This window comes from Astatotilapia calliptera, chromosome 1 (assembly GCF_964374335.1).
Source record: "Astatotilapia calliptera chromosome 1, fAstCal68.1, whole genome shotgun sequence".
NCBI lineage: Eukaryota > Metazoa > Chordata > Actinopteri > Cichliformes > Cichlidae > Astatotilapia > Astatotilapia calliptera.
In genome coordinates, this window is record NC_137422.1 from 9,758,820 (window position 1) to 9,776,966 (window position 18,147).

Consider the following 18,147-nt stretch of genomic DNA (forward strand, 5'->3'; position numbering starts at 1 on the left):
TTTGACTACATGCCAACACATTGCATTACTTTTTTTCCCCTCTCAGTTCTTAATATAAACTTGCTTGCAACCTATGAGAAGAGCTAATATATATATTTTTTATCCTTACCTTTTTCTTCTCTTATGCTCTCTTGCAACATGTGTCACAAAACTCACTTTTATGATTGGCCTGTTGCTTCTTATAACACACTTTGAAAGACCTGTGGCTTCAGATATTTATGCATTTAAGTGCTAAGGTGTCTTAGAAAGAAATGACAAACTCAAATCTGATGGCACCGTATTTTATTTTAAACCTTGTTTTTTATTCAGCTTTTCTTTAAATTTTTTAATCGAATTAAAAAACACTCAACACCAAAGGATCTAATTTAAAAAAATTGGGGGTTTTGTGGCCCAGCATCCAAAGGTCAAAATGACCATTATACATACCATGTCCCATTTTCATGGGAAAAAAAATTATAAATAAAATGTGAACAGGCTATTCTGTCTGACCTACATACTGATAATATTGGAGCCTTTATGAACCATAAAAAAGCAGAACTCATTTTTTTTTTTTTTAAACTTAGAGTATTTCACTTGCATACTAGATACAATAACCATTGTCTTTATTGACTGGGCACTAACTTGAATCAACCTAATTTTGACATTGGTTTCCTCAAGATTGCTTGACCTTATATTAAAACTGGATGTACCTTTGTTGCCCCCAGGAGCTGCTGACGCTGGCAGCTTTCTATTCACTTTAGAGTTCATTTACATTTACAGTCTGCACACTCATTTCACCAGCTGATTTTTTTTATTCTCCTTCCACAAAGGGGCTTTAGTGTAATATGCATGCACAGAAATGCCACTTTAATTATCTGGAACTGCTGTAATGGTCCATTAAGGTTCATCCTCCTACACTGCTCACTGTGATCACTGAATACTAACAAAATAAAATGAAATAAATAAAGCAGAATGCCTTGGAGGTTTTATTTCTGGGGAGTTTTTACTGAGTCGCATGACAAAAAAAGTCAAAGAAGAAAGGCAAGGCTCACCGCTGGACACCAGTCTTAACAACCTTAACCACTGCATTTATAATACAGGTAATATTATACTAAAACCAGAGAGTAAAACAAAAGTAAGTCTGCGTGTTCCTCAGGATCACACTGGCTGTTTCTGTTCATCCAAAGGACACATTTTTGTTGTGTTACAATTTCCTCAAAAGTAATTATCACATACGTATAAAGTTGACCCCTGAAATTCGCAGCAAAAATTAAACAGCAAAAGATAACAAAATGAAAAACAAAGAAGGCTAGGTGAGATAGCTACACAGTTTGTAAACAGCAAAGAATGCTGGACTGCATCTGCTGGAGATCCAAGAAGGAAAGATGAATAATGTTCTCGGATTGGCTACTTTGAAACTTCCCGCCTTGAGTGCAGGAGTATCACGTTTTCCTCCATGTTTGCTTTGTGTTCTCTCTACAGTGCTAAAAAATGTATACATATTATATTTTATATGGAATATTTAGCTGAATTTACATTAATATTTATTAAGTACATTTAAATTTGTAATTTATTTATGAATAATATTGTTCTTAATAATTTAGTGTTAAAATTCATGGAAATTTATATATTGCCACAAAAAAGCTATAAAACAATTACAGAGGATATTTGCCGTTTCCGCAAAGTTCCTGGAGCTACTCAGGAACAATTATTAGAACAATTATTAGTCTAGGTTCTAAAGAAAATTCAAACTTTCAACTGCGACTTTGCGGGAGTGGAAAAAGTTGAATTAAACCATTAACCCCACCACAAAGAAGTAATGGTACTTAAATCATTTTTAAACTACTGTTTGGTCAAATATTTGTAATTGACCTTGTTTGTGTTTTTGACATTTTTTTTTACCACTTTTGCAGGTTTGCAGCTTTTAAGACGACGAGGTGGTTACTTAGCATTCGAATGCCTTGTTCCTCCCTCACACAGTGTTGTGCATCTTGATTGGTGCTAGTATCCAAAAAAGCAACACTGCAGGTGACACACTTTTAACATCTGGCCTCCAGGAGGCTGCCACCATGGGTCATGTTTGCTGTGCCAAGAGATTTTGAGGCACTACAAAGTCACAAACTATGCAGATTTCTGAAAATATGATGGAAACAACAATGTAAAGGATTTATTAGGAAACGACTTAAAACTGGTTGATGTCATGAGACAGCAAGTCTCAGAGTTTTTCCTTTTTACCCTTATTTTCAGGCTTATTGTAATACCTCCCTTAGTTTATTTGCTTTTAAATAAAATACCTGACATTTGTTCTTGGTAAACACTAAAATTACAGACTAGCCTAGTGACATGTATCCCCAAATTGTTCTACAGGAAATTACTCTTTTTGACTTTTTGACAGAAAAAAACAAAAATTGCTCACTGCACTGAGAAAATGCTCATCACATCGATAAGGGCCATAATATTAGTATAATGAATACTTGTGCATTTTTTAAACTAATACATTTTGTTGTAATTTCCTTAAGAATTAGTATGCAAGACTTGAGTCAATGACTTTCTTTTCTTTTTAAAAGATATGAGCTAGCATCGCTGCCATCCCTAAGGTGATTGGCTATTAACTGAGTGCCACAGTAGGTGTGTGGGTTTTCACCAGCTGCTCCTGTTTCCTCCCACAGTCTAAAGATGTGTTAGTTGAAATAGTGATTCTAAATTGCCCCCAGGTGTAGATGTGAATGTGAGTGGTTGCCTATAGCTCACAACCAGAGATTTGGACACCACAATATAACCCTGGATGGATGGATGGATGGATGGATGGATGGTCAGATGGTCACTTCATTCTTTATCATGTGATGGTGTTTTTCACAACATATTCAGATGTGTGGTGTAATCAGAAAGCTCTACGACACCCCAAAAGGCAGATACCTCACTGAAACATGGCTGATTCTTTGTGTCAGTCTCCTTGTACGCCTGGGGACCACTACAAAGGTTCTTACTACTCCCTGTTCAGATCATTTGCAAGTGTGCACAGCACCACCTCCATTGTGTCAAAACAGCCTTGAGATCCTTTAATGTGAACCTGTAGTTGTTGGGCACCAGACCTGGCATTTATGGAGAGCAGCAAGCTGTCTTTTTCAGTTTGGGGCTTTTTATCTGACATAACTTGATCTTATATTTGTTAGCAACCTTGGCTAAAATTAAAGTGAAATAAAGTTATTGTGCTGTCAACACTGAGTGTGAGGAGAATCTTTAGACTTTCCTGTTCATGTCACAAAGTCCCACCAGACTATTCTGACCAGGTCAACCCCTCAAAGAAAATACCAGGGACTTCAGTTTGCACGAATGAGCAGAGAGGGCTTTTCCTGTCTGTTGGGATACAGGTAGCATGCTCTACTTGATGCTAATAAGGCAGTCCCTGAGCCTGTCTTTAATAGAATTTAGTCTATACGTGACAAGAATTTGTCACTCTTCAAAGTCATGCATTTAGTTGCAAAGATAGTCTCCTGTTCATCAACTGCTATGGCAGAGATGCAAAAAAGTCAAGCACACTCAGCCTTTGCTCTCTGCGTGGGCTTCATCTTGTGGATATCTGTCTCTTTGGGGGCGGCCATTTTAATATTCAAACCAAGCAGAGAGAACAAGTGCAGAGGGACAGCGGCCATTTGAATAATTGAAGAGGCTCCGTAGAGCTAGAGGATCCTCTCTCTCTTTCTTTCTCTTTCTCTCACCATATTTCCCCTTCCGTGTTTTTTTCTTCCAGCCCAGCTTCTTGAAGTTTGTCCCAGAAAGCAGTCTGGGACTTGTGCTACCACAGCAGCCGAGCCAACATCCCAATAGACTGATGGGAAAAGATAGAAAGGAAGGAAGATGAGGGAAAAAAAGAGATGTCTCACAGAGGGAAAGAAATATAGAGGCCAAACTTGTTTTGACAGATAAGTGGCTATGGACCAAAATGAGGGATAAAAAGAATCAACTAAAGCCATCTCTGCCCATAATTTGTTAAACACTTTCACATAGCTTTTCCCATCTGTGTCCTTCAATTTGTCTGACAGACTTTAAAGCCAGTATCTCTAAATAAGCCAGTGAGCAGTATCCTCTTTCTCTTCCCCCAAAAAAGAAAGAAAGAAAAAGTCTCTGTGAAGCTCTACGAAGCACATTTAGATTCTTACTGTCCTTTATCGTTTCATCATATCTCAAGCAGAAACTCGGAAATTTCATTCAACTAAATTGTTCTCTCAATTATGTGTTTGTAGCAAAAGGGCTGTCAGGATTACCTTCAGAAGCAATTTTTATTTATTTATTACTGGATGAAGCTCCACATTTAAAATATGTGTCACACATCTTTTTCTGTGTTAGACAAGAGCTTTCCATGACTTTAACCAAGTGCTGTGACTGACTAAAAAGGTCCATAAAAAGGCACCGAAGGAAGATATACTGTATAATCAGATATTTTAGTTGAAAGAAACTGCACATTACAACTTGTCAAATACCTGAATGTAAGTATTTAATGGGACTCTGTGCAATGCCTATTTATTCAAAAGCTTTTAGAACCACCTTTAGCACCAATCATTTTAAGCAATCATTTTCTGTATGATTTATTAGTCTCTCACATCAGTGTGGAGGAATTTTGGAGTCGTCTTCTTTACAATTTTGATTCAGTCCATTTAGATTTCTATGCATTCATTCATACACAGTTCTCTTAAGGTTCTGCCATAGCCTGTCAACTGGGTTGAGGATTGGACTTTGACTGGTGCTAGTGCAACAACTATATTCTTTTATTTTTTAGTACTGATTTGCTGCTGTGCTTGATTGTTGTCCTGCTGCATGGCACATTTTTGACCAAGCTTCAGCTGTCAGATCCGTGGCTTCACATTTGAATACTTTGGAATACAGAGGGATTCATGGAAGACTGAAAATCATCCCAAAGCATTACCTCTCCACCACCATGGTTGACAGGTGCTATTTTTGCTGATAAACTTTGATTTTCATCAGATGTGACCCTATGCATTATGACCAAACATCTCCACTTTGATCTCATCGGTCTAAATGACATTGCTCCAGAAGTCTTGTGTTTTATTCTGATGCAACATTACAATCCTACACTGTGCTGCCATTTTCTCTTCAGAGAGAAACAAATCATACTTCATCTATTTTCTTCTTTCTGAAATCAGGGTTGTTAGCTGCCATAAGGTGAGAGGCAGATGAGAGCTTCTTTTTTTCCAACTGGACTGTCATGACATTTAACATGCTAACTGAGGCTTATAAAGTGTGACTTGTAGCTTTTGGGTTTTTTGCAGCTTCTCCGAGCACTGACGGTCCGACCTTGGTTTGAATTTGCTGGATCGTTAATTCCTGCCTGGAAAGATTATGGCACTGTATTAACATATACCCGAATGCTCCAGACCAGCAAACTGCCAAAACTTCTGCTTTTTTAGTGGCGATCACACTAGCTGATGATCACTTAATCAAGAGCATTTGATTAGCAGCACTCGGTTGTACTTACCCTCTGAACTCTTACGGGAGCAGCTATGGTGTGTTTTTCATAGAACTGCAGAGAGTTGCATAAAGACTTCGTTTTTCATATGGCTGCAATTATCAAAGTGTCCAATACATAATTATGGAAAGTTTGATAATTATTTTCATAGAAATAATTAGATAATTAGCTGCAAAGAAGTTATATTTATATGAGAGACAGGGTTGTACTTTACATTAATACTGTTTCAAATGCCAGAAAAATGATACCTATTGTGATATTGTGTAAGTAAGAGCCCTTTTGGAATGAATATGTTACATTTTGAAAGCTACAGATTATAGAACGCTCAAATTACATGTACTGACATATAGTATCCCAGCTGTTTTAGGCTGATTAGTTTGTCTGAAAAAAGGCTAAAAGAAGGATGACAGATTTACATTTCTTTAAATCCTTCAGAAAAATATAAAGGCACATACACCTGGTCTCAGAAGTCTCCAACCATGCCTTTTGCATGGAAAATAGAAGTAAGAGAAGCTGTCAAACTGTCAAATAGGCTTCTAACGCAGTATGTTGATTTACCACCCAGAAGCCATTTGTGGGCTGAAAGTCTTTGGCACTGACACTAAGTATTGCTGTTGTTCAGATTTAAATAAGACATACAGTATATTTATATTGTCCTTGTATGAAAAACATTCTAATGAGGGAGTACATAGTTAAGGCAGCATGTGGTTGACATTGATTTGATTGTACAGATCTGCTGAGGTTTTGTTTTTAGCAACAAAGGTTGTGCACCCCACCTCCCCACCCCAGTTCCCTCCACCTTTATTTTTAATTTTTTCTGCTCAAGAGAGCTCAAGGAATTAAAATTCATATTTCATCAAAGCATGAACAAAATGCTGATAACAGAAAATATTTCTGAATGCATCTTTAGTTAGAAGACTGAAATGTCTCTGAGTTTTATGATTGTTGCCAGTTTGGTATTACTGCAGTGCTGTGTAGGAGAATTATACTAAAGTAAGTCGCAATTGTGGCTCAGTATATGTAATGCGAAACTAAAAGGTCCAGTTTTGTGCACCTGGATCTGACTTTACATGAGGCTATGAAAATGAACTAAGGTAAGAGTCCCACTAATTTAGCTCCTCAGAACAGGATTATGTTTAATCAAAGTGAAATTGGCATGTGTTCTAACAAGCTACCGTTTTAGTTATGCATGAAGAGGCAAGTTCTGACTTTCACAGATGTGGAAACTAAAATGTTTTATGAGAGTGCTGAAAATGTTTCTGGTTCACCGACTAAAGTCAGATAGATGTTAACAGATTCAAAAATAGCGCATATGGAACCAGTAATTTTAAATTGTTTTCTAAATTAAGACTTACTGTGGCTAATTATGTCTGACACATTCATTCATGGTTACCGTGTACACTGATGGCTGCTAGATAATTGTTTCCAGCCCTTTTCAGTCACATAAGAAATAAAAGATGTAGTATGATTTAGCTAACACAACTAGTACATGACAAATTAGCTAAATTACAAGATTCCAAAGGTTATAAAAATCATGGATCCAACAAGATGTATGAATAAGGTGCTGGGTACTATGATCCAGTGTTATGAAATGACTCGGTTATCACTGGCATAGACTGTAGAAGTAAAAAAATATGCTGGTTATGCTGGTTAGTCCAACATTTAGACTGAAACATCTTAACATTTAATGGACTGTCATGAATATTTTACAGATATTGAGGTTCCAAAGATGATAGATTGATCTGACTTTGGTGATTCACTGTCTTTTCCTGTAGCAGCACGCAGTGTTACAGTGCAGGATGGACTGCATCAGCAGCTGTTGGATGGATCGCCATATAAGTAAGTAAGATAACCTTTATTAGTCCCACACGTGGGAAATTTGTTTTGTCACAGCAGGAAGTGGACAGTGCAAAAGTATATATATATATATATATATATACTCTGGTGCAGAAATGTCCAATACCCCAATCTGATTATAGCACCATTATCAGCTCAAACTTTTAATGTGTCTAATTTCTTGGTTCATCTAACAGTTTATTTTTCTTCACAAGCGCTAACACACCATCACAGAACCTTAATGACGATATTGCAGAAATGCAAGCAGTTCACCTGCTCTGACTGGATTTTTTAAAAATATTTTCAAGAATCGAAATCATTATGTTCAGGTTTGAACTGGACAAGTGGTTTGATTAATCAATAAAGAACTGAGTATTTATCAATAAGGAAGCTGAACTCATAGAGTGCAACTGTGACTTGTATAATAGCAGTTGAGAGCAATGCCTAAAATACCAGTCCAAAATCCCTTTTAGTTACTCTTTTGATGTGCTGACAGTGAAGACCGTAGCACACAATTCACCTCATTTTCATACCCATCAAGCCGTTCAGTTATGCTTTATGAAAGTGTCACTGTTTTGTGTTTCTTTAAAAATGCATCCATGTTTTTCCCCCGCAACCACCACCACCACCTCTCTGTAGATAAGCTGTCACTATTTACTTTAAACATAGATTCTCTCACAGCTCTCATTCGATTTGTTGTGTGATCAAAACAACATGTAATACAATACCATTATGACTAATTTATATTCATCTTTGTTCTTTCTCCCTCTCTCTCTCTCTCTCTCCCTGTCTTTCTCAATCTCATAAAACAGCCTGGCTTCAGTGACCAGGAGCCGCTCTGTCACGTAGCTGACTTGTGGTTCATTATGTCATCTAATGAGACAGGCGGTTCATCTCAGATCAAATGAAACCACACTCACTTCTGTCTGTCTGTAGGTCTGAAAGTCACTAAAGCTCCTTGCCTACTATCCTAGCCTATATTTCATCTTATCACTATTGGCAGTTAGGACTCAGTAAATCAGTAAGAAGATGACATTGATGGGAATGATGAAAAGATATATATGTGTGTGTGTAGATATGTGTACTGACTTTAACATGGTGGTCAATTCAGATTCTTTCTGCACTTTTTATGTGGAAGAAAGCTGGTAGGATGTGCACATGTTGAACGGTTGAATGTGGGTTTATTTGTGGATGCAGACCGTTTTGGATGACTGAATAGAGCATAACGCCTGTAGGTGGCAACCATAGGCTACCTCATCAACAACTGAATCACACGTGCGCGCGTACCGACGCACACACACACACACACACACACACACACACACACGCAGAGACACACAAACACACACACGTACACGGAGACATTAGACCTGGGCTTGCGTTAATGCTATTGATCCCTGATAATTAACGACCGCTGTGTGATTTAAATGGGCAGATGGACGCGCAGGCAAAGTGGTCAAAGTTAAAGTGGTCCCTAGGCGATTTTTGGGAACACGCTCTCGCCCACACGTGCCCGCACCTGCATACACTTAGTAGCCTAGCTACACGCGCACACACGTGATTCGCTCACACGCACGCGCGCGAGCCAGATCTGTGCCTGGAGACCGTGATCTCAACGTGCTCACTATTCCAGTCATGGACTGCAGCGAGCGGGGGGACCATTAGGAGACGGTGGGCAAGAAAAAAAAGGCGCTTTATTTGCAACACACGGAGGATGTTGGTGCTGTCTCACCACCCGGATCGGACACATGCTCCCTGACAAGCGGAATTATTACTAATAGCTGCGCTTATGTAATCAATGCGCCGGGTTGCTGTGTGTGTGTATGTGGGGAGGGGGAAATAGCACCCTGTAGAATCTTCCCATTTGACTTAATAGAGAATACTGTATGCCATATGCTCTTAGAGGAGCCTATGACAACCCATTTGTCCTGATGCGACGCCTGTGATGGTCGCGGTGGGACGGATATCCTTAATTTTATCCAATAGGCGTCCTCAGGTTTTCTTTTTTCTTTTTTCTTTTTTTTTTTGTAGGACGGTTCTGCACCCCGTTCGTTCTGCGCTGACCTTATCAGCAACGCTTTAAATGGGTAATTGTTAACTGTCAGGTGTTTCCACTGGTTTTGTTCATCTTTATTAAAAATTCACAGCCAAACAGGCATATCTGTAAGAATCAGTCCACTTTTTTTCTTTTCTCTCTCTCTCTCTCTCTCTCTCTCTTTTGTGCGTTTCCCCCCCTTTCTCCCCCCTTCTCTCTCTCTTTTGGTCGAATTTGGTTTGGCGATTTTCAAAGAGGAAACCACCGGTGGGAGTCAGTTTTGGACTGTGACTCGTCTGGAGAGGAAGAGGGGGCCTATTCGGACTTGACCATCTAAAACTCTGCAGGATTTCCTCCTCTCAAGTCCAGAGGAATACCTTCAAGTCCAGGGGGCTACTGCTGGTCCTCTTGAGCGTTTTTCCCCCGCTCGCTCATTGGCGCTCGTTGCATCCGAGGGAATGGTAGCCGCACCGCAGATCCACGCAACTCTTTCTGAATGTTTGGCATTTTTCGCTGGCGAACATTTTGACTTGTGATCGAGAAAAGACGCGGACTGCAGCAGCCTCTAATCCCTTTCACATGGAGATTTGTGCCTCGGTCGTACTGCAAATCTTGAAAACGGGGACCAGGGCCCTGCTGCTTTTTCATTCGATCAACCTCAATTTCTTTTATTCGAGAAAATGCGTAAGTATTTCACTGAATTCACTCCAATACAGCCCGTTTGGTGTGATGTGGTGCTGTGCATCCCCATGTAGACTAATCTCCCATCGCCATTTAACCCGCAATTTGGTTTGCTGGCAGACTTCAATGTAAGGAAAGCTACTTTTTAAATATTCTTTCATACGTCCTTCTTTTCTTTCTTTCTCTATGGGTTACGGTAGCTGTCGCATTCTCTTTCGGGTGTGAGCGATTGTGTGCGTTCTGGATTTGTGTGTGTGTCTGTGTGTGTGAGACATATGGGCTATATAGAGAGAGGGATAAAGATAGATAGGAAAGGGGGTTGAGGAGATGTGGGGGTAACTGATGCACCAAATCGTGTGTTTGAGCGCTCGGTAGACACCGTGAGTCTGTGTAGTCTCCGTTGCCAATAGGACATTAAAGCTAGAAAAAGGCCGACGTCATATGGTAATTCAAATTCAGTTCAGGTATTCTCAGCATACACGTTTGCAGCAAAAAGGGCGCCGGATTGGCCAGGTGGGCTGGCTGGTCCAGTCGAAGGGCGCTTTGAGTTGGAGGTTTGAGTCATGCTTTATTGTATAAAATATGCTCGTTTATGTTTTTTGTTCTTTTCCCTGTGCTTATACTGGTGACCCAGTGTATCTCAAACCAAGCAACTCGTGAGTGATACAGCTCAAGCAGAAAATAGGTTTTGATTCTCCCCCTAACACAGCCTGAGCAGGTCAGAGAAAGTATAGAGCAGCATTTTAAAATCTAAGCTGTCAAATCTTGAAGGACTTGTTGGGTTTAAGTAGCTTTAGTAATGCAGTCTTCAAAGAGAAAGCAAATTGAATAGGAGCTGTCCATCAGTGGGAGGTGCTGAAAATGCCCTGATGCTGAAAATACATGTGTGTTGGTTGAAATAGGCACATGGAGCTGGCATTGTTGGTGCAGGCATCAGCTAAAAGCAGTCCACTTAAACCTGAACCGGTTCCCTCTCAACTACACTCATCCACATTCACTTCTGGCGATTTTACAGCATGCCTGTAAAATGAAGGACACGGGCTGAGTGTGAATGAGTCTGTGATTCAGGGTTGGTTAACACAAATTTGCATGCACATATAGGCAGAGCCTTCCCATTATACGATACCTCATATGTGCTGTTGTTTGATGTAACATTTTTCACGAGTAGACACTTAAATAGGCTTTTCTGGTAAGCACTGGTGCAGTTGTTCTTTATGATCAGTAGGTTGCTAAAGAGTCAGGTTGTTGCAAGTGTACTTCCCAGCATGTAGTTTATACAAACCTGCTTACCAGAAAGTTGACTCAGTGTTGAAGTATAAGCAAAAAGGAACACCTATACTTAGCATAAAGACAACATGTCATGTCTTGAAATCATTACAATGCAACTACCTCGTTGCAAGAAACATGGGTCAGGCAAATGTTAATTTTTTTTTCTGTCACCCCTTTTCTTAAAGTTACTAAAGTTTTGAAAGCAAAGTGTTTCTTTCTTTGTTGTATTTTTCCATTTCATAATTTGTTAGTTGTTTTCAGTGAGCCACAGGAATGCAGTTCGCCCTGTTTAGCACCTGGAATACAGAGCTGTGCAACTATTACATTTGAAGAATGGGGTTTGACATTGTATTGCTGAATTAAGCAAGAACTGTCCTAGAAGGCATATGTTGCTCTAACACCTGTATGTATCCTTCACTGCTAAAATGCATTTCCAGATGTGCACATTAACCATGCCATCGCAACTTGATTGTGATGGTATTTGTTCATTCAGTACAAGTTTTTTTTTCTTTGTAAATTCCAGTTTTAACTTGGCGTTGTAGATGAAACAACACCACATTCATCGACAGCATTTTTTTTTAATCTGAAATTTGAAATCTCTCCTGCCATTTTTAATATTTCTCAGTTTCAATATTTGACATGTCATGTTTTACTATTGCCAGTCAAATGGGGTTCAGATGATTTCCAAATCCCTCCTTTCTTTTCCCATCTGTTCTTCAAACAGCGTTCCCAACTATTTTGAAATCTGGGTTATTGTAGAGTATACAGTTTGCCCTCTATACTTTAAATATATATATACATACCGTACTCCTTTCTAAGTGATTTGCAACAGTTGTTTTACAGTTTTAAAATTCAAGTTCCTCCATGTGTAGTTCTGTTTGTGAAATCTGGAGATACCCTGTTATTGGAGTGTGCTGTAAGTGCTAAAATTAAGGCCACACACAAGTAAGTGTCTCAATAGGGCATTGGGCCACCTGAGGAGTAACAGCGAGCTCTTAGTTTCTGAAAAAAAAGGAAACCTGAAGCTCAGCTGGAGAGTTGTGAGTATTTCCCACCAGAAGTTCATATGAACCTTAAAGATGGTCAGCATCATTTTTATGGGAAAAGCTGTAGTGCTGTGTTTGGTTTCAGTGCTCGAAAGCAATGAATGGGGGGGGGGGGGGGAGTCTTAGGTTGTCCTGCAGATTTGGGTTTATCACCTTGTGTATTCCTCGGTTATGAGGCCAGAAACACCCAAAGCACGAGAAATATGATCACCCCGACAAGCATTGTCAGTTCTGGCATTTACCTGCCTACTAAGGGACCAAATGGACATAAAGCATGCCAAGACCAGTCACCAGAGCAGCTCTGACAGAAGCCTTCGCTGTAGGAAATAAGCACTTGGGTGAATAAATTTCTTTTCATGCATGTCACGCATGCATGAAACCACTGGTTCAAAACAGGGTGAACGGTGACTCATCTAACCACCTCAGATCTTTTTTTTTTCTCTCCTCGTTAAAGCGATGCATTTGTTCTCATCCAACCTGCTGCATAAAAGAGCTTGTTTGTAATAAGGAGTTTACGTGATTCAGATTCACCGTCACTTCCCTCCTTAAATATCGTTTTGCTAAGCTGCCTCCTTACTCCCCCAACAAACATTTGCAGCAGGTTGAATCATGTTGCCTCGCCTGTGTGGGGTTTTTTTTCTCTCCTTGCTTTTGGAAACGGTGGACACAGCGGAGGCACGCGTGTCTCTGTTTTGCTCAGGCGCTTGTGTTGTTTCACAGTTTTCTCTTTGCATTTTCCAATTTTCAAACTTCATTAAGTCAACTAATGTACATTACAGAAACTCCACAATCTATCCACTGATTAAATGTTTTTTTTCTTTAAGCCACAGGAACCAAAATAATGAGCAACTGGGTCTGCCCATGGTTGCTACACGCAGCACTAAGCATGGTAGGATGTTAATCACGGAGTAATTTGAAGGACCAGTCGCACACACCCAAAAACACACAAACACGTGTGGAATAAATGTCTTCTTTTTTTTTTCTCCAGTCTTTTAGATGTTAAATGTCCAGTCATCCAAACTAGGATTCCTAATTAATTCCCCCAAATCCTCAGGTTATGGGTCAACCCCACAAAGTTCAATCTGATTTCAGCATGACATTTTCAAGACATTTTCAAGACTCTGAAGCTGAAGCTACTGCGGTAGATTAATGCCTGTTTTTAAAGCCTTTTTCTTTCAACTCGACAACGGCAAGAAAATAAAAATAAAAAATTGCTGATTCATTTTCAAATGACTATCTTCTCCATTACACTTAAGCTTCTGGCAATTGATGGAGTCAGTCAGTGTTTTTGAGGAATACGTTTTGTTGTTTCATCAATTTATATCGTCGCCTTGCCCGTCTGCATATATCTCTGCTTGATATGGGAATCATTTATGGCTGAGCTCCTGTCTGGGTAAAGTGAAAAAAACACACACACAGCACAGTCCGCCCCAGGGCTTTGTGTTATATCTTAAATAATACAGAAGGATTGTTTGCTTTTCTATATGTATATTTAAAGCACGTATCCGTGTGACGTAAATATGTAAGTGGGTCGCGGCTGGAGATTAGAATGACTTCCAGCCAGCTCCATTTTGATAGATTGCACTCTGTATCTTTCCAGTAGTACCTCCACAAAACATGTGTTTGTGTCGAGTCAAGAGACAAGGCTGATCTGAGCGAGTTGGACTGCTCGGGTGTGAAAGAGTCCAACGCATGCCAGGCTGGAGAGAGACTTAGTATTCACTGTAGCAGCTTAAGTTATGCCTTTGTGCACCAGAAAGGGGATTATTCAGCGAATCCTGCTCTGTGTCATTCACAAGTCTGCATTTCTAAATCAACAAATATTAGTGTGGTGATGTATGAAGACGCTGCATCTGCGTGTGTGCCTGTAGAACTAACTGCCTGCTCATTACGGCTGCTTGTGGCTTATGTAGAACGGCGGCGTTGAGGCCTGCAAAAAATAAAAAAATAAAAAATCATAACTTATGGCACAAATGTTGTAATTGTTTTGACTGTGGCTGTCGGTGCCTTATTTCACCATCTGTGTTGTGTGCCATGTGTCTGCAGTGGCCTGCAGCAGGAGCCAGCCATCAACTCCATTGAGAGCCTCTGATAGAAAGAGTATGTTCGGGCTACGGGTACCATGTTTCTGCCTGCTAGCAGCAATGAGCCGCTTTCTCGAAATGACATAATGACCTTTACAAATTCTGCTACAGGTTTCTAACAATCTACATATATACAGGTAAAGCTTAAGTCAACATTGTTTTCTGTGATATGAGACGCAGCTGAATTCCACCTCCTGCTGCTGAAGAATACATAATCACCGTAAATAATGCCCTAAAGGCAATTATGGCTTTTATTCAGCTACTTTACTGCTTTATTTATTTATTCATTTAAAAAAAAAGTTTCATAAGTATATGTAATTCTGTACAAATCAAGTAAAGGCACATCACAGCAGCCTACAAGAAAGCACAGAACTCTGGAAGTCATTGGAGATGTTTATGGGAATTTGCAGCGATGTTCTCATTAGTGTGTTTATTTCACATCTAGTCCCAAGATGATGAAATTAACCAGTTCGTCAAATTAATTTTTTTTAATACTCTGTATTTTATTACACTACCAGTTAGCATAGCGTAAAACGTTTTATTGTTCAAACAGCTCTCCCTCAGCACACAGCAGGTAACTTTAAGACCAACCGTAGTCATTAAAATTTGAAAGAGAACCATACATCTAAGAAAATCCAGCTACATTTGGGCCAGTTTTGTTCAAGATATCTGGGCCTCTACAGACTTGAAAACTGCTGAATGAATACTTCATGTTATTTGTCTGGAAAACCTTGAGACTGTTGGAGTGTGATTTTATGTGTGTGTTTATGTCTCATAGTAAAGGTAACTTTATTTTACCTTTTTATTGCTGAAATTGAAACTGGTTATTAGATGTGATAATAGATTTAAAATAGTAATGAACTGCAAGAGTATTCAGAGGACACACCTTCTTCTAAAGATTACAAAGTTTTTGGCAATTTTAAGGAAAGTGATTGGATTTAGCACCAAATTCTAATGGGTGCTATTAAGGATGACCAAACTAAATCCAATCCAGAGAGCGTACACGTTAATGTTCCCAGCTTGTATGTTAAGTAAAAACATGTGCTAGAGTCTGTTTCTATGATGCTGATGCAATATTCAGTGTCGATCTTTTTAAAAATGAAATTAAAAAATGTAAACCTTCTAATAGTCTATAGTCATTCCAAATGGACTAAAATATTTCATTCTCATTTCAGTTTTACTTTTGATGATAAGGGCTACTAAAAATCAAAAATCCTCTATCTGGAATTATTAGAATATTTCCTAAAATCAACCACAGAAGGACTTACAAAACAGAAATGTCCACCTCGTAGAAACTATGCTCATTTATACTTGGTTGGGGTTCCTTTACCATGAGTTACTGCATCAGTGAGATGCAGCATTGAGGCAATCAGCTTGTGGCACTGCTGTGGCTCTACTGAAGCCCACTAGGCTGGCAAATCAAGCGCAATAACAACATGGTCAGCAAAACATTTTCGGCCCCGTGGGCAGCAGCAGAGTCCTGCAGGAAGAGGGAACCAGGCATCTTCATGAAGTTTATCAGCAGATGGAAGCATGAAGTGCTGCATTGACTTTGGACTTGAGAAAACACAGTGAACAACCACCACCAACACCAGCAGATGACATCGCGCCCCAACTCATCACAGACTGCGGAAACCTCCCACTGGACTTGAGACGCCTTGGATTCGGTTCCTCTCCATTCTTCCTACAGAATTCTAGGCCCTTCATTTCAAAATGAGACACAAAATTTACTTTTCATCTGACAAGAGGACTTCCTTTCTGTAACTATTTAACCCACGTAACGCACTTCTGATGTTGTCTCTTGTTCAGGAGTGGTACAGCAATCAGACTTTTGTCTCTTGAAGATACCAGTGCGTGGTGACTTTCAATGAACTGAACCTGTCACTCGTCATGACTCTCTCCCAGGTTCTTGAATTGACTTTTGTGACTGCGGTCACACCTCTTGTTTGTGCACGTTTTCCCACCACATTCAACTTTCCATTACTATGTTTTGATACAGCGCTCGCTGAACAGTCAACCTTTTCAGCCATGACCTTCTGTGACTTAACCTCCTTGTGGAGGGTGTTGGCGATCAGGACAACTCCCACATGAGTGTGGTTGCATGTATTGAAGTAGACAAATATTTTCAGAGAGGGAATTTTTGATTTTCTTGCGCTATGAGACACACTCATCAAAATTAAAATAAAAGCCTTTTTTAGGGCTTAAATATGATGTGCAACCCAACATAACCTGGCCACCCCACTGCTGTTTCCTCCATCAAGTTTCATTCATTTCAGCCGAGTAGTTTGCAAATAATCTTGCAGCCAGATGGAAAATCATCACATAATAAAATAAAATACAGTATTCAGAAAGAGAACAACTCATTTGTTAATGTGATTGAGGTGATGTAGTGTTGTAATCTGTTTAAATTGCTAGTGCTAATCTATAAAGAATTCATTAACTCCTTTGTCTTTTGAAGCTTTATTGGAAGCGGTTGAGCAAAAAAAAAAAAAAAATAAGGAGAAACACATCAGGACACCAGCTGAAAATTAAATCAGGGACTCTATGTTTTTGCTTATTTGACATGTGCCCTAAGGAGTTAACTGTTAGGTCAACCTAAAACCTATGTTCTGAATATTAAACACTATTCTAGGATGTGTTTGAAGGTAAGGCTTAGTAGAAGACAGCAACTGTAATTTGAAAAACTAGAGTCATGGGAGGGGGGAAAAGTGTGGAAATATTTAGAATCTTGTAAATTTTGGCCATATTTTTGGCAGTAAATGATGCTAAGAGGAGTCTGGAACATAGTGAGAATATGAAGTGCATGCACTGCATATTTCTGGCCTGAAGTGAAGCAAAAGCTTTTTCTATTACTACATGGTATCTATGAATACATGAAGTATGACTACATGAAGTATTGCACCAGTGAAGACCTTTGCCTCACTATCAGTCATTTTTCTCCCCAGTGTTCATCACACTGCAATCTGTATGTCAACACATTGTACAAAAAGCCAAACAATCACATATGTTGGTCCTAAAAGAAAAGTCTGAGTTTATTATGATTGAACCGCTGGAGATTATTAATGGTTATTCATCCTGATAGTTGCCAGGATCTTTCAGTCTCAGGCCAAAGTGATGCAGCCCAAAAAAATCTTCTGTGTTAAGCAAAGGTATTTAGTCAGAGCCCATCGTTTTATGTCATAAGAAATTTGTGGTTTGGCTCATAGTGCTAATTAGACTGAAAATCACAGAGGTCAGAGAAGACAGACTCAAGTCCCACGCACAAGTTTGTACCTGGATCCATGCTTCAAAACACAGCTAGATAGCAGAAGCCAAAGTAGACCAAAGCGAGCCGTTGGAGTATTCTGCCATTTGATGTATCAAGTTTAGACCAAGTGGAGGTGAAAGCAAGCCCTTGGAAGGGCTTTGCCTCAAAGTGCGGGCAAATCTCATTGTCTGCTTATCAGCCTCAAATTTACTCCGCCTTACTGAGATATTGCCTTGGAGAATTAGGGATAATAGCTGAAGTGATGACTGTCATGATGAGTCTCTATCTCTCTCATGTCTAATACACCCTCGTCTTTCCGGCTCCGTCTTTCAAACTTTCCCTTATTTATCTAATTCCCCACATATTAATATACATTTTATCTCCTGCCAGTTCTTTTGGCTCAGATGTACTTGATGAAAATAGCTGAGCGTTACTTAATTCATGCGTGCCTGGGTTTTCATGTTACAACTCACAAGGAGCAGACA

General features: G+C 39.5%; 1 protein-coding gene across 1 annotated transcript in view; it reads left to right on the forward strand.

Annotated features, from left to right (window-relative positions):
- The first annotated feature begins 8,695 nt into the window (after window positions 1-8,695).
- The window catches only part of lrrc4cb (leucine rich repeat containing 4C, genome duplicate b), a 48,198-nt gene continuing 38,746 nt past the window's right edge, over window positions 8,696-18,147 (forward strand). The window contains exon 1 of the mRNA XM_026160870.2: window positions 8,696-10,019. The gene's annotated coding sequence lies outside the window, so the exon portion shown is untranslated. The remainder of the gene's footprint in view (window positions 10,020-18,147) is intronic.